Source organism: Oxyura jamaicensis, chromosome 10 (assembly GCF_011077185.1).
Source record: "Oxyura jamaicensis isolate SHBP4307 breed ruddy duck chromosome 10, BPBGC_Ojam_1.0, whole genome shotgun sequence".
Lineage (NCBI taxonomy): Eukaryota > Metazoa > Chordata > Aves > Anseriformes > Anatidae > Oxyura > Oxyura jamaicensis.
The window spans coordinates 6,992,060-7,013,523 of record NC_048902.1 but is presented as its reverse complement, the minus strand read 5'-3'; the positions used below and the strand labels follow the sequence as shown (position 1 = coordinate 7,013,523).

Here is a 21,464-nt window from a genome sequence, read left to right as displayed (position 1 = left end):
CTGCCCTCACAGCTGTATAGATGGTTTCCATACCAACACACCTATATCTGTATGACAAAGGAGGTAACTGCAAATTAAGTCCCTCGCGTGAACTACTTTCATGCATGCCGGGGACTCTGTCGGTGAAACCACTATGATTCAGAATCCCACAACCAAATATGATGAAGCTTTCCTTGTTCAGCACACAACTCGGCTTCCTTCTCACAAAATACATGACAGCCACTCCAACATTGTTCCTATGCTGCGTTACCTTGCTTGCTGGCCACAATACTGCTTCAAAAGCAGTATTCCTCAAGCTCATTGCTTTACTTCACTTCATGGCCTTTTTCTGCCTAATTGTTTTAAACTTTCTCTAGCCTGCATGGTCTTGCACGTGCCAACATGCAAGTTCTAGACTCTATTGCTCATTTTGGATGAGCGTTCTCCTGTGATCACCTGCCACAACCACTCACAGTAAGCCTCTGTACAATGTCCCCCAGACCTCTTCTTTGAAATGCCAGCAAAAACACCAAGCAGTGGAATGTTCCTGTAGTATGCAGTGCAATGATGAGACCAGGCTAGCCTGTACCAGTTCAGTTTCTGGCTACTCCCAGTCCATCCGTGTGTCTGGACCCATTTACTGCCTAATGTCTTTGCAACCAGCCACTGCCTTCTTTTGCAGCACAAAACAACTTTTTTTTTTTTCTTTCTCATTTTTTGCTTGTACACTACAGTAACAATTCACGAGAATAATATTATAAACAATATATAGTAATATAATAATGTTGTAATAATAAATTAGATCTATCAATCTGCCATTTGAGGATCCAGCTTTTGTTACTCCAGTAATAAGGAACGGTCATATTTTTACTGCAGTACAGTGGATATAGAGATGGCCATGACAATGCTTACATCAGTGTACTCATGTAAATTTCTCTAGCATTTCTAGAAATCTTTTGGCCTCTCATTTCACTTCTATTCAGTCTGCCACTGGTTTCCTGGAGTATCATTAAACCAATTCTACTAGTCATAGCTGCTGAGTTTGAGATCTATGTGCACAACAAAACGATCTCTTGAGATTAAATCAGATGTCAGTCACAGTTACCAGCCATTACAAGTAAAGGTTATGATTTGTTATGACAGGTGAAAATTATTTTTTTTTTAATAATATAATATTTTTTGGCTTTACCTGTATTCAGACAGTTTTTAAAAATTGAAACATTCTATCAGGCATCTGACTTCACTTCTGAAGTTACGTTTTCCTTCCATCTCAGCTGTTCTAATACTTTTCCTTTCCATCTCCCTAATCACCAAACCCCAGAGCCTTAACAGTAAGAGTGTTAACTGTGCTGTGTACTTTGTCAGAGCAGAGATACAACAACCTTATGTGCTCCTACAAAACAAACTGGGACTGGCACATGCACATCAGGGATGCTCTCCAGCGGTTTGTCAGGTAGGACAGTAAGGCTGGGGACATTCCTTCAGCTTGGGAGGCAGATGTTAGACAATCCCCCAAACCAGAGGAATGAAACAGCTGCACAAACTATCCATAAATGCTGTCTTACCTGTTCATAGCCCTGTGATAATCCTGATGAAAATATTTTAGGCATCTGCTACTTAAAATAGCCCATGGATGACAGCAATTCTGGCATATTTACTGATGTTTCAGGTGAAGCAGAACGTAGTCAAGCATGCATGCAGGGGCCTTCAATGAGGTGTGCTATAAACAGTTTTCTAATCTGTCATTTCAAATACATTTTAAATCACTATCTCAGAACACGTCCATTAAAATGCAGCATGAATCATCCCCAAGCATGTAAATTGGATTGCGTGTGTGTGTATGAGTGTGCGAATGAGCATATGCATTTCCACTGTGGTATGGCAGATTGAGAAAACTGTCAGTGATAAAATAACCTTCTCCCATTATATAAATGAGTGTTGTGCCATTTACCAGAATAATTCAAACACCTCAGTGGAAATGATGTCATTTAAAAGGCTCGGGAAGCAAAATTCCAGCAAAATAAACTGCTTAGGAAAAAAAAGAAAAAAAAAAAAAAAAAAAAGAACAAACAAACAGAAACAGCTGGTTAGAAGAGGCTGGAGCTAAGCTGTAACCAGACTGGTAACTGCATTAGGTTATCAGTGGACAGATGAATTTAAGAGAGATAGCTTAAAAAAAAGGGGGGGGGGGAGGGAGGGGGGGAGGACATTTATACTGAGTCAAAGTCATTCTTGATGAGCAAAGTCAGGCAAACATCAGTACTGTCATTACTACTTCAGCATGAGGAGGCTGTGATATTATCAGGGCCCTGACTGCACTAACAGCCTTTAATTGCTCTGACCTGTCTCACCTGGGGTCTTCACCCCTCACCCTCTACCCTGGGTGTCCTGGGGCTCTATTTAAGCTCAGCCTTGGGCACTTAATCTATGTAGGGTCTAGTTTATTGAATTTTCTGTTTGTTTTTAAGCTTCTTTGGTATGTGTGTTCTTGCTCTGATCTTGTTTAATGTTTCAGTGCTTAGTTGAGTTTAGGTGTTATCTTAAAGTTTACTTTTTTTTTTTATGTTATTGTAGGATGGGCTCTGGCTGTTGAGCATTTTGTGTTAGAGGTGTTGCTGTGTGTGGTTTTTCTTTAGGAAGTAGCTAACTCTTATTGTTTTCTGGTAGCTAATAGCACGGTTACAAGCTGATTCCTCCAATTGTTAGAGTACTAATGTGTGCCTTATGGTTTTAAGGTTACTGTTATTGCTGATGTTAAACCTGTGAAAGTTGAAATTTGTTAAGGTATTAAGTAAGTGTAGAATAAAAAGTAACTGTTCTTGAACAGCTTACTCCATGTAGTGTTCCTCACTATCAAGTTCATGAGCAAGACAGAGGAGGAGTAAGGTGTTATTAGTAAACACAATAAACTTCTGTACATCAGCAGCCTGAACAACTGTGAGTTAATTGAAAACCCTGTTGCAAAGGGAGGCCCTAAAGAGATATGAGGGAGACTCTGAAAGCACCTGCAGAAATAGCTGAGATTTGTTGTATATAATAGTAACTAATTATATAGTCACTAAAAAGAAATCTGAAAGAAACTAACACTCCACATAAGAGCAAGGTATATAGGTTCTTAAACACTACCTTTTTTAAAAAAAAAAAAAAAGAAAAAAAGAAAAAAAAGAAAACTTTGTTAAAAATCATCAGGGTAGGAGATACTGCAGTATCTCTATGTAGCTGGTTCTAGTGTTCTACCTTCCAGTAGAAGGCTTATTTAGGGACCTAGCCCAGGTTTATGGTGTTAATTCAGTAGTCTTCTACCTGTATTATTCTCTAATGCAGGGTAAACCAGTGGGTCATGATTTTGGCTGTGCAGTTACTCAAACTATAACTCTACAAGTGTTCACAGAATAGTCTAGGTTTGAAGAGACCTCCAAGATCATCTAGTCCAACCTCTGACCTAACACTAACTAGTCCTCCACCAAACCGTATCCCTAAGCTCTACATCTAAACATCTATTTAAAGACCTCCAGGGATGGTGACTCAACCACTTCCCTGGGCAGCCCATTCCAATGCCTAACAACCCGTTCAGTAAAGAAGTTCTTCCTAATATCCAACCTAAACCTCCCCTGGCAGAACTTTGGCCCATTCCCCCTTGTCCTGTCACCAGGCACGTGGGAGAATAGACCAACCTCCACCTTTCTACAGCCTCCTTTAAGGTACCTCTAGAGTGCAGTAAGGTTGCCCCTGAGCCTCCTCTTCTCCAGGCTGAACAATCCCAGCTGTTCCTCCTAAGACTTGTTCTCCAGACCCCTCACCAGCTTCATAGCCCTTCTCTGGACTCGCTCGAGCACCTCCATGTCCTTCCTGTAGCGAGGGGCCCAAAACTGAATGCAGTACTCAAGGTGCGGCCTCACCAGAGCCAAGTACAGGGGGACAATCATTTCCCTGGACCTGCTGGCCACGCTGTTTCTTATGCAAGCTGGGATGCTGCTGGCCTTCTTGGCCACCTGAGCATGCTGCTGGCTCATATTCAGCTAACTATCCACCAATACTCCCAGATCCTTCTCTGCCAGACAGCTTTCCAACCACTCATCTCCCAGCCTGTAGCACTGCTTGGGGTTGTGCCCCAGGTGCAGGACCCAGCTCTTGGCCTTGTTGAACTTCATGCAGCTAAATATTTTAAATATATATTATTAAAATACATTTTTTTCTTTGCTAGACTGAAAGTCTTGTGTGTTCTTGAAAGATAATTTCCTGTATCCTTATTTAGATCCTTATTAGATCACTAGCACTTCATGTATGACTCAAAAAATCTGATGGATGTCTTTATATTGTTTTCTACCTTTTATTTATTATTCAAATCTATCTTCTAAATAACTTCTGCTATTCTCATGTTGAGCTAACTATTTTCTAATTGGTGTTTGTACATGGACTTTATTTTTCCACTTCAAATGTTTCTCTGCTAACTGAGCTTTTTGATACTGGGCAATTTACCTCGTTTGTTCAGATAGTTTAGCTCTCTTCCAGGAGTACTCTAAGTAAGGTATTTTAAACTTGAGGTGTTACAACTGCTAACTCCAGTAGTGCACAAAGGATGTTTTCTTGATGCAATAGTGCCTAAGAAATGAAAGCTGGTACTGTGGACACCTCAGGGGCTTCTCAAAGATTAAGTCTTTCTGTTACCTTCAGTCATGTTGTTGCAATCAGAATTAAATCAAGTTACCAGTTTGTTCCTACATTTCTTGGGCAATATCCCACGACATCTCTGAGCTGAGAGGCAGTGAATGGCCCTTACATTACAGGTACAAAAAGGAGAGATAAACAGGGCATGTTATGACTTTCTTCCCTGTCACTCATTCCTACTTACAGGTATGAGACACCAGCAGCTGTAAGACCTGTGCCATGTATCGTGTTAGATGGATTCAGTGAAGATCTGGGGGGGGGGGGGGCGGGGAATTTTCTGTAACAATGCTACTGCTTGCTTGTGTGAACACTATTTTGTTTATTCCAGACTAATCCATCTTCCTTTTGAAATAACAATTAGAAGAGGCATTATACTATTGCTTGATCTTCAGCTTGCATAGTAATGTCCAGGAATTAATTATTTAGGAAAGAAAACTTTAGAATGTGAGACTTAACAATAAGTGTTACTGAATGGAGTACTTATTTTCTTGTATACTTAGTAGACTTAGCGTTCAAAGTTGTGTTCAGAGTTGTAGCAATTTTGTCATGACCTTACCATTTTTTCCCGGCTCTACTAATTTTTGTTGCCTTAAATGCAAGGCACAGAATGATGTCTGTAATTCAGGATCAGGTGATCTCATCAAATTCCTTTTTAGTTCTGTAGTTACAGTACTGTAAGATAAGCCTAGTGATTATATTTCTCTTGTGTGATAATGGTTATATCTGCAGAAAATCTTTTGGCCGGTATAAACTAGAGAATGCATTTAGAGAGTTAACTTTCTTGGTATGGAATACTGAAGACTAAGACTGCAGAAAATAAAGAACACATTTTGGTACCTAATCTTAAAGGGAAGAGCAGTTTCAAGAGCTCAAAGAGCATGAAGAATAGGATTGTTATTCAAATCTGGTTCCCACAGAAAATGTCAGTCCTGATGAAGTTAATGGGACACAGATTTGGCAATGTGTGAGGTCAGGAGACTGAGAGCAAAACTAGTCTCCATTGGAATTATATCTTGCACAGCACCCAGATTGGAAGGGTCATAAATGTGCGTCCCAGTCAGCCTGGCTGTGCTTATGCAGTGTCTGTATCATCAGAATAATCCTAATGCCTCCACAGTGGTGGTTTCTGTAATAACCTCTCACAGAAGGCAACCAATGTTGCCTTTTGTTTGTAAGCTCCCTATGGCTTCAGACAAATGTCTTTTAATGTTGGTGTTTGTAGCTGAACTATCTGATCTGATGAATGCTTCCAGGATTGCAAAACGGCTGTGGGAAAAATCAGAAAATAAGCATCATGACTGTCCACAAACCCACATGCATTTAGCTAATTGATAATTCTCAATGTGAACAGTGAGTAACATTCTTTAAGCTCTAGATACTCTGGAATATAATTACACATGCTTCATCCTTGTTTTTAAGTGTTAATTTAGCAGGTGCCCTTATTTTCCAAAGTTTGGCCCTTTATTTTTCTTTTCCGTATCCAAAGAAAGAGCAAAGTTTTTTAGTGAAAGTATACATGGAGATATTGTATTAATTTTCAAAACAGGATTTAGTCTTCCAAACTGCTTGAGTAGTACACTGGTCTAAATCAGATGCTACTTGTATGGAATTAACTTGAACTTTTTGCATTGTCTGAAATTCATATTGTAACAATAAAATCATATTTTCTCAATTGCCTATATTTTGCAGATGTTGATAAAGCACTGGAGTGATGCCATGTATTTTACAGAATTTATTGCTATTTCCATGGTTCCCCAGATGTTACAGCACATTAAACTTATTGCTGTAATAGAGTAACTCTTGCTGAATTTCTTAAAGTACAGTGTTTCAGTGTTAAAGAAAAATCCTCACCTTAAAGCAAGTGATGTTGTTAGCACTATTTCGTCAAATTAATCATTCAGATAACAAGCACTATAATATACAACTGTTTCCTTTCTCTTTCAGTCTCCTTCAATGACTGGCAACATCTGCATGTCATTTTTCTCATGTGGTTTTATTGTTTGGAATTACTAATTATTTGTTATGATTTATAACTGCAAAATTCTTTGATGCTTTAAAACAATGAAGCACACTTGGAGTTACTGAAATGAATCCAACAGATGCATTGTCTGAGTCTGTATGATACCAAAGGAGAGTGCTACAGTTGACACAGGAATATTTCCTGCTGGAGGTTTGCCAGAGAAAAATTGGCAGCAGTCACGTTTTTTTATTGCAAATCTCCTCTAATTTGTATGTTTAATAAAGCACTAACATCTGGACCCACAGGGTAACCTCTGTGTACAAACAGCATAGCTCTCTTTAAAATCATTATTTGCACACTTTTTAGGAATGAAAAAAATAAACCCCATGATACTGGCTTTGGGGCCACAGTGTTTTAGCATGACTACGGGTTTATGTGGAACTGCAGTGTTAGGTAAGGTTTGTTCTTTCCTGCAACTTCTATTCAACTACTGTCTTCTCTGTATGGTCACAGAGGGATTTCTATGGCATGGCCCCAGGCTTCTGCAGGCAGCTGGTATTGGTGCAGTTACTGACTGCCACTGGACAGCCAAGGAATGAAATCACAGGAACAGGGAGCTCTGCTTGGGGATGGCCACCTCTAAGGTAAGGTGCAGGGAAGTGCTCTGAAGGTATCAGTCATTCTGGCAGCTGAAAAGCTGCATATGTTGTTGAACCCCTTATGCCTTCCCTGTTTCTGTTCCTCCTCCTCATCCCTATACATAATTGTATAGCAATTAGTGGGTACGTGCACAGGGCTGTAAGCATGGGCATGTGGGCTTATATCTTCTGCAAAGGTTTTTTCCATAGCAAGAAAGAAACTGTGCTGAATGCTTACTTCTGCTGTGCCAGGTTGCAGGCCTTTTAAAATAGCTCTACCCAAACCCTGTGGGAATCTTGTTGGAATTTCTTCTAGATCTCTGGCTTTCTCTCCCTTGTTTTACGTGAACCAAAACCTGAGGCCTCCTGAAACAGGAGGCATGACAAGTTGGGTAGTGTTTTCCTTGGTAATATGTGTTGCCTATATGAAAATGTAGATTAATCTGTGCTAGAAATATGCTGGGGTATTTGCTAAAAAGTATTCTACTGTATTGCCAACAAAGACTCAAATACTGATAAATGACAAATACTAATGTAATGTTGGGGGAGGGGAGAGGCGAGTGGAATAGAAGGTAGGGGAAGTTATTGTGGCTGCTAAAGCTTTGAATAAGCTAAGGAGCTCTTCATCCCCACATCTGTCTTGGAATTTCACTCCATAAACTGAATGGCTGGATAGACTATCCAGCCTAGACTATCAGTGACTTAGGAGGACAAAGGAGTTACTGTAAAGAGGGCAGTAGGTTTTTTGTAGATTGTTTTCTACTTTCATGCCTTACATGAATTCACCCTTTTGCACAGAGCTGGATAAAAAAATACAATGTTGGCCAAAAAAAAAAAAAAGTAGTTCAGCTTGTGCAAGTACTGTGTAGGTAAGAGCCACTCCATAAGCTAAATAGGAGAGAATTATGTATAACTTATGCAAAAACATGCATGTGGAGTCCTTGCCTACCAGTGCTGAGCAAGCAACCTTGACCTGGGTGTTCTTTAAGCATAGCAGGATGGCCTGTATTTAACACTTTAAATATCTTTATCTTATGGAATTTTCCCTTTTGCAGATGCTTTTTTTAAAATACTAGTGCTAGTGTATTTCTTTCTGCTTATGCCTAATCTAGGATGTCTTTTCCTGCTGGTGCATACCCAACCAGGTTTATAAGATGAACACTTGCAACCAAGTAATTAATCACTTCTGAATATCAAATTTGTATATAATCAGCTTTTTACCCTGGGGAATAGCATATTACATCTTCCCTCAGCAAAATGAAAAATTCTTTCTTCACATGAAATCACTGACAGCATGTAATTATTACAAAATATAACTTACATGGAAATAGTTTTATAAAAAATAGATTAGTGTATCCTTTGTCTCCTACATATCCTTCTCTTAGGCTGCTTCCTCAAAAGTAAGCCTCCTTTTCTATGATTGCATCAATAAATCTCCTGTCTGTTTGTGGTCTCCTGTTGATGTATTCTGTCAGTAATGATTTAATGGCCTTTTTTAATAATAACAGCAGATATTAATGAGAACTGTACTACTTCTGGCATGCCTGAGGTCTGGAGGGAACATGAATGTAACAGCCTGACTCTCTTAATTTTATGCTTAACTGGAAGACACCTTTGTGTTCTTGGCATTTTACTGCCAACTGCTGGCCTCATTTATGTTCAGATGCCCATACTTCAGGCTGGATGGTGGCATAATGAGTATAGCTGGCATTGATCCTTCTCCTATCCTCCACATTTCAAGTACTTGTCCCTTGTCTTCCTGCAGGAAGCCTTGCTGCCAACCCTGTGTCAGATATGAAGCCCATTCTCTAGTCAGTAGTCCCTTCAGGGACTATTTCCAACCCTTTTTTGGTGCTTTTGTAATGCAAATGAAGTGGGATGCCATGGAGCTTTTAATGTATGTGGGGATAACTACATATATTAGGGCAGGGCTAATGTTTGTTAATCTTTCCTACATTTTAAAGATCTCATAGCAGAAAAGTCTATTAAATCTACTAATTGTAATCGGGAGTTGTGGATTTGGCGGTTTTCCCTTACTCCCTAATCAGCTTTACTATTTCTGCCAAGCCACCCCTTCCTTTTCAGAGCTGACAGAGCTTTGTGGAGTTGGACCTGAGGCAGCTTGTTCCAACTGCTAAAAACAGAGCCATGGATTTCTTTCTACAGTTGTAATGACTTCTGCAATAGTTTGTTCTTCTTTCATCTTATTTATCCCCTCAAGGGCAAAATTAACTGTTTCAGTGCAGACTTCCAGAATGGGTTAGTCTATTGTATTGTGTGCTTACACCCTCCTCTGTGGAAGAAGGGGGAATGAGAGCATCATAAAAGGATCAGTTGAACAACTTCTGTATGGATAAATCCCTGAAGCTTTCTTTGTTGGAACATATCACATTGGATTGCAAGCTATTACTCATTTCATGTTCAATTGCAAAGAAATAAAAAGGTATCCCAGTGCAGAGGAGCAGTACCAAGCCTTATAAGTGTGTCTGGGGTCTTCAAAGTATAGTAAACTTTCCTTAATCATTAAGCATGAGCTTAGACTTCACTGGGGCACATAACCTCGTAGGAAATAGATGCAAACTTTAGCTCTTACATGCCATTCTACACCCTCAGTGTATATCTGGCTTGTAGTTTGTATTTTTTAACTGCCTTTGCAACAAATGATCGCTGACAAAGCATAAAACAAGCACATTCTGTTATATAGTAAGTGTCTGTGCAAATGCGTGTGTACATTTCTATGTAATTTGTTTACTAGAGAAGCAATTAGTAGCACTGACTTGGGCAACTTGTGAGACTTTTTTGAAAATAATGCTGTAGATATGAGTTAAAACTCCTGACAAGATGGAGACTGGTGCATACTGGATATAAAGATGCAGTTTGCTATTTGAAGCTTGCAGGCAAGATTATTGATGTAAAATGTTTCTAGTGAGATGAAGTTTTTTATTTAGGTAGAAGGCATAGGTGGAGATGTTGAGGATTTTAATTTTGAATGTGGCTAATCCCTTAGTGCTCAACAGGGCTAGGTCCAGGCACAGGCAAAGGAGGCAGCACCAGTGATGCCAGGATGAGAATGAATGGAACAGCAGTTACTTCTGGAAAACAGGGCACACGGGCCTCATAAATCCTAGTCACTTTTCTGTGGTAGAAGCAGCTAACTCAGAGTGTAACACAGGTACTTCATCCTCAGGGCAGTAAAACTTAGTTTAAGTGGATAAGAAGCCTTGAGACAGCTCTGGTGGTTGACTTGCGTTCCCTGTGCCTCCCAGGTAAAGTCTGTACAATTAGCAGTTTCACACAAAGTTCTTTTGTTTTTTGTTTTTTAAATAGAAAACTTCAGATAAAACATTTATGAATGGTGGCAGACTTAGATGTAGAGGATATAGTTCAACTTACATGGAATGAAATAGAAAAGATGAGCAGACGTACTGAGGAGAAACTTGATTGTGCCAGAAGAGCAGCAATCTGCATGCTTCTAAGGTCTGAAGACAGGAGGAAAACTGGTGAGATGTAGACATACAGGAGAGTTACTCAACACATCCAAACTGCAGAGAAGGCTCTTGCATCAGTTGTGAGGCTTTGTGAGAAGACTCAGGTGCAGCCAACTCTCAATGAGGGGAGGAAGGAAGGGATAAAGATGATCAATGACTAATCTCATTAAGAAATGTTGCTTTTATTTTTTCACAGTTTTATCCAGAGAATTGTGATATTATCTGTAATAATATCTCCAATTGCTTCTGAGTGCAATGAGTAAGTTTCTCCAGTGGCTCACATCCAACTTTCTTTGTTCTGTGCTTTATATGATGGAATATTCTTCCCTTGCCCAAAGGGTGATCTCTTTCGTGGCCTTTAAACGGGCCAGAGGCTTGGGTTTCTCTGCAGGAGTCCAGACTGCAGATTCTTCTGCATGTCTAAATATAACAATTTCAAAAATCAAATTTATTTTCACAATTTCAGATGTAGCCACCTCCAGTTAATCCAAATATTGATGGATTTGGCTGGAATGTTAGCATGTTATGAGAGATTTTTCTTTACTATAATGCTTTGGGGAATGATGCAAGTGCCACAGTATACCATACTCATCGTCTGGTGGTAACAAATCTGTACATTTAAATGTGTACTGAACTGATCTACATGTTAGTTTGCTGTGTTACATGTATTCCCCCAGGCTTTCACTAACTACTGGCAACTTCATGACCTTTACATGCTTGTTATTTCTTCACATTGCTTTTTCTGTCACTCAGATAGTGTGTCACTGATATTTTTTTATTATTTCTATGGCCTAGTTTAACAACTATCATCAGGACTGAATGTCTCTGGAACAGCATTATAGCTGAGTTATGAGCGTGGTGATGTTAAACAGGTAAAGTCAGCTAAGCTTACATAATAACATCCCTTTTTCTTGTTTGGAGAAATAAAATGTTTAGATGGGTAAGAAACTGTTTTCTGAGTATAATTCTCACCTATTCTGTTACCCACTGCTGAGCATGCCAGGGCCATTTTATATAATCAGGCAGTTGCATAATTACAAGTGATACTGGACAGTACTATTAAATGTAACCAGTCCGCCTTAGGGATGACTTCAGCATTATGTCAATGGAATCTAAGTGCCAAACTACCATTATGCTAATTAGAAGCAGAGCTTGCCCAGAAATGTTGTGCGGTCCTTAAGGATTTAATTCAATTTTATCCTTAGATCAATTTACATGAACAGTTCTACTTGAATTTTGTTTTGTATCCGTTTATATTCATAAAACTGAAGTGGTTAAATATTTAATTACCTAGGGAGATAGGAGTTTGTCTCCTGCAGTAACAGAGCAGGCTCTGTGGAGTGCTTTCCCTTAGCTGAAAGCCCCCCCCCCCCCCCCCCCCCCCCAAAACTGAGACTGCAAACCTGTGAGCTAATAAGAGCAAGATGGAATGAGGGAGTGTAGGATACAGAAGACCATGTTTTTGTGTGATCTTAGTGCCTTCAAGCTGTGGTGTTGCTGGGTGTCAGGAAGAATGATTCCTAAACTAACACTTCCCAGGCAGCAGAGGCACTGTATGGTGTACTGCTTCATTCCCCATCCCAAGCACTTAGACTGCACATCAGGCCTCCACTGTGACTTGCTTTTCAGTTACTCAAGAAAGTAAAAATCAAGTGCTGGTAAGCTGTAAATCAGATGTCAGGCCTCAACCAAATAGGGGAAAAAATGCTCCTTAAGAACAAGGAGATAAAGGCCAAATGAAAAATGTTTAGATGACTTTGCAAGTGTTTGAAGAAAGTGAAGATTTCTCTGAATATGTGAAGGACTAGGGTTAGGAAACTGGATTCTAGGATGCCATCTTGTTGCAATGCATCTCAGTCAACCTCAATGCAGTCTACAATGATTGTAGTGAGATCTGAACTGCTGTTCAAGTGGCAAATTGGCAAAGGCATGTGGCTACCTAAGAATGTATGTAGGCATAGAGCACTGACTGTAAAAGTAAGCTGTCATGAGGTGCTCAGCTGGCTGCAAGTGTTCTGGGAACACATCTGTGGTTGGAGGTGTGCAGCAACACGGAGTGCTGGGGGAAGGAGCACGAACTGGTTATGGTTTGAAAAACAAAGCTATTAGACAAGGGAGAGAAAATGGAGGGAGAGCATGGCATTAGATTTTCTGGGCATTAGTGACTGTGGAGGGAGTCAGTTACAGCTTCATAGTTCAGTGTGGAAATTTATTCTGCCTCAGAACTTGGCCACAGGGCAACAATGCCTACCAGTCTCACAACTCTAAATCTTTCTGGCTTTCAGACAGGTTTTGCAGATGTCTCTTCTGTGCTTAGACACTGCTTCTGCCCCTCAATTCAATAAGGAAATAGTAAATATTCTACTGGACACTGAAGCACAGCTATTTCCAAGTAGGGGAGCTATGGTGATCACCAGTCTGGACTTGGTTTTTAAATGCACAGTCTTTGAGGGGAAAACAATTGCCAAAACAAAAGCTACATACTCCAGTGAAGTAAGGTGCGTTTATGCTTGTTAGTTGGAACCATGTCAACAGTGAATAGCTCAAATTTGGGTGGTGACCTTAACACTGCAGACTGGATTCTACTGCCTGTAGCCCAGCTCATATACTTCAGGTAAACCTGTGTGTTCCCCCCTCTTCCCAAGGGGGAAGGGCCAGTATTTCAGTGAGTATGGTCAGCTCTGTGCTTTTTAATGGTGTGATTTGATTTACTTCCTCCAGATAACTTCAAATATTTCTCAACTTAAAGAAGAATTAAGTTCTAGTATCTGCATTTTACAGCTGACTTCACAAAAGATTCTACAATTAAAACCACATGTATTAATAGTTCTGATAAAATTATCCCCTAGTATTGATAGATTGAGGGACTGACATGAGTTTTGAGTTGAAAAACATACAAATAATGCATTATATATCAGTCTCTCTCACTTTTAAATAAGGAATTTGAGATAAAGCAGTATTTTTTTTTCCACCTAATCTTTTGGGAGGTTTTTGATGCATTGGCTGCTTTATCTTATATCCTATGTATTGCTTTATGAAACTTTGAGCTGTTTGGCTTATTTTGTATTACTGAATATAGAAGAAGGTTGTAAAAAAAATTACAGACATGGTGGTGACTCTGTCACCTGGGTATGCCTTAACTTAAGAAATGTCTAGTTTCTGACTAGTAAAACTAGTGTATCACTTATCTTAATGTTCTTCTGAGTTTGTGCTATAGTTTCCTGCAGAAGAATCAAAGCATTTGCCAAAAAAGAGATTCACTCTGAATTTGCAAAATTTGAGACCAACAGCTGTTCCAGAGCCAACAAAAATAAAAAGCATGTAGCAGGTGGTACCATGTATGTATGTCTAATTGTAGTCCAGCAATCTGCTATCCAGTTACCAAACAGTAAGGAATTTGATCGTGATTCAGGCAAAGGAGGGGAGTAAAAAGAATGACAGAGAAAGCTCTGGCTCAAGCAATTACTATCTTTATAGATTATGATAATCTGTGCAGCTAGGAGCAGTGAGATGTTTTCTTTTCCTTGTTTGAAATGTTCTCCTTTTGACTACTCACTGTTTAGAGGAGCTGGTTATAGGTGCCAAGCTGACTGGAGAAATAATGGCATGTCCATTGCAGGGTTCATTATAAATAAACCTGGCTGTTGGACTTGCTATACCAGTGACATGCAGCTCATGGTCCAGAGACTGATGCGAAGCAACTGTACAAGTTCTCTAGGGGCTTGCATTGCACATAGTAAATCCTCCATGTGTACATGCTCACACCTGCACTTAGAAGGACCAATGATATGACCATACTTCTTCATTTGCACAGTCCTGATGGCAATTCACTTGAGCTCTGTGAATGGACTGTTCCTACTCAGCTTTCCTCTGGCCTCTGTCCAGAAAGCAGTTTATTTGGATTTCTGATGACCAAAATATTCTCCCTCTTCCCTCAAACAAAGAAAACCTTTGCTTGAAACATCCTGTGTAGGAGGATTTGGATGAGGTTGGAAAAACTAGCCTTTCTTTAAGACAAGGGGAAAAGAACTGTTGTCCATTAGGACTGAAGGGATCAAAAAAAAAGTTCAGAGCTGCAAAATGTATGGTCTTGCAATTAGGAACAAGAACAAAACCCTCTGCCATGAAATGTGAGCCATTCAGGGGAGTGGCTTGGGTATGAAGTCAATCATGAAATCTCCACGGGCACTCAATGTAAAGCAGTTGTGAAAAATACATCTACTAGGATATCTGTTTCCCTTAGATACAAAGAATACTGTTTCTTTGATATAAAACCCCAGTGAGAGCTCCTATTGCAGGGAAGGACAGGGCTAGTCTCTTCTACAGGAAAAGATCTAAGGAGTGTGATTATCTGCAGAAAGGCTGAAAGAGTTGCCCTTCATAGAGCATCAGAGGATGAAGGCTGGTGGGAGGGAACAAGGGGGAAAACTGAATGAGGTTCAGGAAAATGTCAGCATCAGGATAGATGAGCCTGGGAGGCTGTGAATAAATTGAGCCTGAGAAGATTGCAGTGGTGTTTGGGATCTGGAACAGCTTCCTCTGGGAGAAATAGTGCTGAAACCTGATTTTATTTATTTATTTTAATGAGGTGGTGTAAGTTTATGATGGGGAATTGGATAATGTGGTGTCTGCAATAGCAAGGGATCATGTTCAGAGATCCAGGAGGCCTTTTCCAGCTCCACACTGATAGTCCAAAAATGGCCTACTCAGCAAGTTTGCCCTGTATAAATAGTCTGGGATTCAGAGAAACTCCAATGTCAGCAGTAGAGTATTTGGTAACAGGAGAGGGATCTCTAGATCCGTCATACACAGCCAAAGCCTTATCTCAGCTGCTTATTCTGATTCAGATAGTTGCAGGACCTGTAAGAATGGGTTTAGAAAATGGATTTAATATGTTAAGACTGGCTGGATTTGAAGGTGGCAGGAAACTGACAGGCATTTGACTTCTAGGAGAGGAAGAAAATAGAATTCTGGAGCATGGTGTAATACACAGCTGGAGAAGTGATAAAAGATGAAACAGATGGAATCGGGCTATGCTATCTACTAAGCTTTTTAAAGTGTTTTTTGAGAAGAAATGTTCCAAGTATACTAGACGAGCTTCTTTTGGCCAAATTTTTGTGAGTCACACTGAAATGGGAGTGAGAAGAACTATGATAAATGGGTTTATCAACTGACTAGCACAAGTCTAGTTGGAGAGATAAAAGGGTGGCATAGGAATTATGCTTCATAAAAGGACTGACACTGAAAAAATATAGTACAAATGAAGACGTTAACTCTACTTTGGGAGCTCTGAAGAAGGATAATTACTGCTGCTCTTGATGTTAGAAATTTTCAATGAGATGATTCAAAAGAAACAGAATAAAATGAGCGAGTGTATGCCAGCAATTGCCTTGTACAAGAACTGGCAGGAAGCCTCCTCTCAAAGTGCTGCATTTTTTGAGAGTGCCCTAGTGCAAAAGGTGACCAGGATGGATAGGAACATTATTGTTGGAAAGTCTGGAGTTAACATTGTGAAGTTTGGTCAGAGCTAGCATGGTGTGTATTTGGAGTGTGATTCTCTTCCCACTTAAGCAATAAAAGCCTGAAGCCACCAGCCTTACACAAAGGTAAATCCAACACAACTGAGGGGAGCACTGACTCCCAGCTACTTGGGCTCCAGGTTCTAATGGTGATTTATTTTCATCACAAACTGTCAGTTTCTGCTGAGCTTTTCACTGACCCCCTAAAGGTATAATTTGTTTGCATTTCCTGTGATCAGATCAATCCTTCATCTTATTGTCAGTCATTCACTCAAGTAATTAACTGAAGATTGCTTTCCTTTAATGATGTCTTACCATATAGATAAACCAGAAAGGGTTTCTTTGCCTGGAGGACATGAAGTGCTGCTAATTTAAACTGATTTATGAAGTGCCTTTTGACGTTTTCACTGAGCAGCACACTAAAGCCACTTTTCAGAAACATAAAATCCAAGTGTTCAGTGTATTGTTCCCCACTCTTTTCAGAGTGGCAAAATTTGTGTCCACATAGTCCTAGAAGTGTCATGTGTCATATCATATAACTGGCGTAACAGCTCCCTAATACTGCAATCGTGCAAAAAACAAAACCTGGGAGTGTCTGGGGGAAAGCAAGCATCCAGGGCAAAGCTAACAAGATATACAAACCAGTATTTTATTTTGCAAATTTTCTTCACAAAACTGACCTAAGGCTAGAGTCAGGTGAGGTCTCTACATGACTCCAAAGGGGCTTTGGTACAACAGAAAGCAGAAGAGATTTGAATTATGTTCTTAGAGCTTAAGTGGGTTGTTGCAAAGAGGATTTGACAAATCTAAGGGCTGAATTGCTGACAGGTGAGGTGGGGTAGCTGTTAATGACTTCAGACTGCCTGAAAAGGCTGATCTCTGAATGGGCAAAACCAGTCAGGTATTTGGGGGCTGAAGCTTCTCTGGGCTGGCTACTGCTTTGTCTGCTGTCAAATGCTTCCACTTGAACAACTTTCCTAAAGCAATGAGCAGTAAGTTGGTGAGTATAATATTTTAATTGTTCTTTCCAACCGATCACAGTGAAGAGCAAACAGTGCAGAGTGAGATTGCTGCTGCTATGCAGCTCAAAGCTAGAACTATCAGAAGCCAGAGCTATGCTTGCTGGTGCCTGTGAATTTGCTGGCCTTCAGTTTCCTTACTTAAAAGCAGCAGGAACAAGCTCATGGCTTTCTGATTCTGGCCATACTGCTTGAGGAATGCTGATGAGGCAGACATGGCTTCAGCACTGACTCAAAGTGGTCTCTGTCCGGGAGGCCGGCCACAGATGGGATTTTCTCTTAGGTAGTGAAACAACTCCCAGGTGTTTCCAGCCCCACAGTCTCCAGGGAGGGGCTGCCCCTGCCCTCCCTGTACTCACACGTGCCCATGACTGAGCATCTGCATCCAAATAGATGAGAGAGTGCAAAGCTGCTGACCAGGAAGTTTTTAATACTTTCCTCCCACCTGAATTAGTGATTAAAAACCTGCTGGATCACATGTCCAGTTTCATACTCAGCTCTGAGGTGGTGCTATTGATCACAAAGGAAGAGCTGTGCTTCCCATAAGTATGGGTTGGAAAAGGTATTCCCCAAAACCCCATCTTTCTTCTCCATGCAGCTCCTAGAAAACTGATGTTGGAAAAACATTTTTCTCATCTTTCATTGCATTTCTTATTTTTATTAAGACAGAACAAATGGCAAAAGATACTTGCAGGTGTTACAAAACAGAGGAAATTGCTTTTTAATTTCCATGTATGGGCAGCAAAAAGCACATCCCAACAGCTGAAGCATTTGGTTATGCCATGCTTTTGGGTAGTGTGAAACATGCATGGCAAGCAAATTGCAGCCTGTTTTCTCCTAAGCGTTTTGGGTGGAGAGGGAGGGTTCCCAGTGCCATGTGGTCCCCATTGCCTGCTCCAGCAGGGAGGCTGCCAGACCCAGGGGGCAGGGGAGTAGGCTTAGGCTGGGTTCAGACTTGAGACTTGCTTGAGGGGATGAGGCAGCTAAACAACCAAGGGTTTTATTGCGTCTTCCCCTCTTAAGCAAAGCTCCTCACCGTGCAACAATTCTTACTAAGTGCCAGAGAATCCCTTATGGTCACATGAGCCTGTTTCTACTTTTCCCAGTGGGAATGCATGACAGCAATAGCTTCAAGTTGTTTTTCTTTATATAGTAATATCTGGCCATATGTTAAACGCTTTGTGTTTGGGAGCAGTAGTTAAGCTGTTTGTTCTCTTATGCCTGTGGATTCCCTGACTTGGAAGCAATTTGTTCAGAGAATATCCTTGCTTTTCTCATACTCTTCCTGTTCACTGCTGCGAGCCAGTGTTGTTCTCTAAGCATTTTTAACCATTTTGCTACTTTTCTGGTGATAAATCATTAATGGCAGTTATTTCCCACAAGGATTTGGAAGAGGAGAGGAGTGGCAAAATCCCCCAAAGCTTTTCCTGGGAATTATGACAGTATCCTGTGACTTTCTTCTAGTTTTCTGTTAAATGAAATTTCTGATAATTGCCTCCTGATAATAAAAATGTCACTTTTTCTTCCTTTCTTTCCTAGGGCCACAAACAACATCTCCATTAGATCCTGAACCTTCTCCCAAAGTCACCTGAAGTCTATAGGGCTCCTTAGTGGTTCCTGAAATCAGATTCTACTTACTGGTATCAATTTCATTAATGGCTTTGTTTTTTCTACCACTGATATTCAAAATTACTTCTGTTCTCCAAGACTTCTGCTCTCCAAGTAGTCTGTGGGCATAAGGAGCTCTGGCATATGTGAGGTAATCATGGATGATCTCGATGAAGGTTTACAGGGTCAAGGACTTAGCAGGCCCTGGTTTTTAAGTGGAAAGTAAAAATGTGGAACACTCTTCTCATTCCAGAAAATACTTCTGCAGAAACACAACAAATTGGTGTACAGAAAACTACAGTACAGCTGCTGAAATGCAACTGGGTCCTTCTGAAATAAATTTTTTAGAAAGCAATGTCCTTCCTCTGTGCACAGAAGTGCAGAGGACGGTCTGAGATGGAGAGTCTAGTTTTCAGTGTTTTTCAATGTGTGGTCTCCAAAACGAGGAACTGCTGGTGAGAACTTGAGTAGTAAATAAATAAAATAATAATAATTAAAAAAAACAGCTGCTGAAAGTGGAAAAAATGCATTGGTTTAGGTAGTAATTGCCAGCCTTCCAACTTTATTAAAGTGCTGAATTCATTCAGATGGCAGAAGCCTTGTTAAAAGATGCAAGGAAAAATGCAGATATTAAGGAAAATGATGTTAAGGGGGAAAAATGCTTTGTAGAACAACATTAACACTGAAGAGCAGAATCCTTTTAACCATGTTGTTTTCCTGTTTTACACCATGTTTTCAGCAATTAACATTTGGCCTGCCTCTATCTGGCTCATGAGTCATGCAGAGAGGCAGGGGAAAAAGGGGTTGTACAGGATGATACCCGACAACAAAGGAGGATAGAGTTCTGACCAATGCTCTAGCCACCTACCTGATGGTAAAATATCAGGTATCTCAGACTTGTACAGGACCCAAGCTTTGAGCTACTATTTATCTAATATGTGGTTCTGGCCACACATGAGATAAAAGATTTAAGCCAGTAAGCTTTTATGCAGTTGTGTTACGGGCTGTGGAATCACACAGGCATATTGGAGAGCAAAATACATCTTAGGAGCTTGCAGTTTGCTTGGTCTTCTTGGGTTTGAAGGTCTCTTGCATGTGGAATTTTTACATTTCTGGACAGGTCACAGCCTGGTAAAACAAACCAAGTTATTTGCTCTTATAAAATATAAACCAGGTTATTTACTCTTCTCATCACCTTTGCTGTTGCATGATGAATGATGCATATAGAAAAGGAAAATGAAAAGGTTTGCAGTGGCACAGGTCTTGGATGAGCTGACACTTTCAGCACAAAGAGGACTTGTCATCAGGTACTCTGTGGTAAGGCTCTGTCACCTGCTATTCTGTCGATGGACTGGCTGCTGCAAAATAGATGGAGTGAGCAAGAAAGAGCATAGTCTAGATTTGACAGGTCAAATGCCATAGGTGTAAGAAAACAGTAACATTCCTTATTGCACTGGGCATCCATCAGTTTGGGAAGAACTCCAGGTAAAATCTCTTCCAATTATTTCTCTCTTCAGCATTTTCAACGTTTTCCCTGTGGGAGAGGCCAGTCAGGTCTGGAGATGGGATGTAGATTCAAAAACAACAGTGACGACTCATGCTAGAATCAAGTGCAAGAGCTAGGAGTAGATGGCTTGTTTCAAACATTTTTTGAAGCAGTAAGCAGTTTAAAAGAAGTACGTCTCTAATTAGGTGTTGCTGATTAGTGATACCACTGAAATCTATTGCACTTAAATGTTATCCTAGGATACTCTTCTGTTATTCATAGGCTTTCTATTTAATATTCTACTTGCAGGGTCTAAGTGAAGCTGCCTGGACTGGCTGGCTGTCTTAACCTGCTCCAAAGCAGGAATATTTCCAAGTCACATCTTGCATCAAATGAAGTCTAGGGGAAAGTTGGTACAAGCAACTAGGCATTCACCATATAGGATCTGGAGAGGAGGGAGACAGCTCTGCCTTTAAAATCTCTTTGTGCTTAAAAAGCACTTCTCGCAAGTCTGAAATAGCACATCTTCAACTCAACATTTGTCCCTGAGAAATATGTTTGATGCTGTATAATTAAAGAGCACAAAATACAGATGTAATTAGTGTTCTGCAAAAATAGTTTTTCCACTACCAGGCTCTGAAATGCATGTTTGCATGCGCTATTTGCAAGCTGATCTTGCATCCTTGATGTACCCCTGTGCCTATGTCATGGGAGCCATCTACCTGACAGTTCCCCATCAGAATTCTCCCCCCCCCAAAAATTGCGGAGTTGCTCCCTGATGCCCGCCCTTGCAGTGTGTGGCTGGGTAGGGGCTGGGGAAGGAATGCCCTGGGAATGTCCAGGGTGCTTCTACAGCCTGGCTCCTTGGAGCTGTGTTGTGTTCACAGGCTCTCAGTCTGTTGAGTGTGGCCTGCAGGTAACTGCATTTGGTGTTGTCATAGCTGAGCCTAGAAACTCTCCTTGCTCACTGACAGCCCAGTCTTTGTAGCTTGTGGCATGGGAGGAAAGGGATGTCTGCCAACACACCTGTTTTTCAAAACATTAAATGCTCTGAGTCAAGTCGTAGCATGTTTTGACAAGGTAAGTTATCCTTTTTGAA

The 21,464-nt window shown here is 40.5% G+C and overlaps 1 long non-coding RNA gene across 3 annotated transcripts; it reads left to right on the top strand.

Annotated features, from left to right (window-relative positions):
- The first annotated feature begins 2,448 nt into the window (after positions 1-2,448).
- On the top strand, positions 2,449-21,464 carry LOC118171858. Of its 3 annotated transcripts, none has more exons than XR_004753434.1 (4): positions 2,449-2,524; positions 7,121-7,251; positions 18,811-18,911; positions 20,675-21,464. It is a non-coding gene; the product is annotated as an uncharacterized LOC118171858 (long non-coding RNA). The 3 variants fall into 3 exon arrangements; XR_004753435.1 differs by lacking the exon at positions 2,449-2,524 and adding an exon at positions 5,928-5,997; XR_004753436.1 differs by lacking the exons at positions 2,449-2,524; positions 7,121-7,251 and adding an exon at positions 17,155-17,252.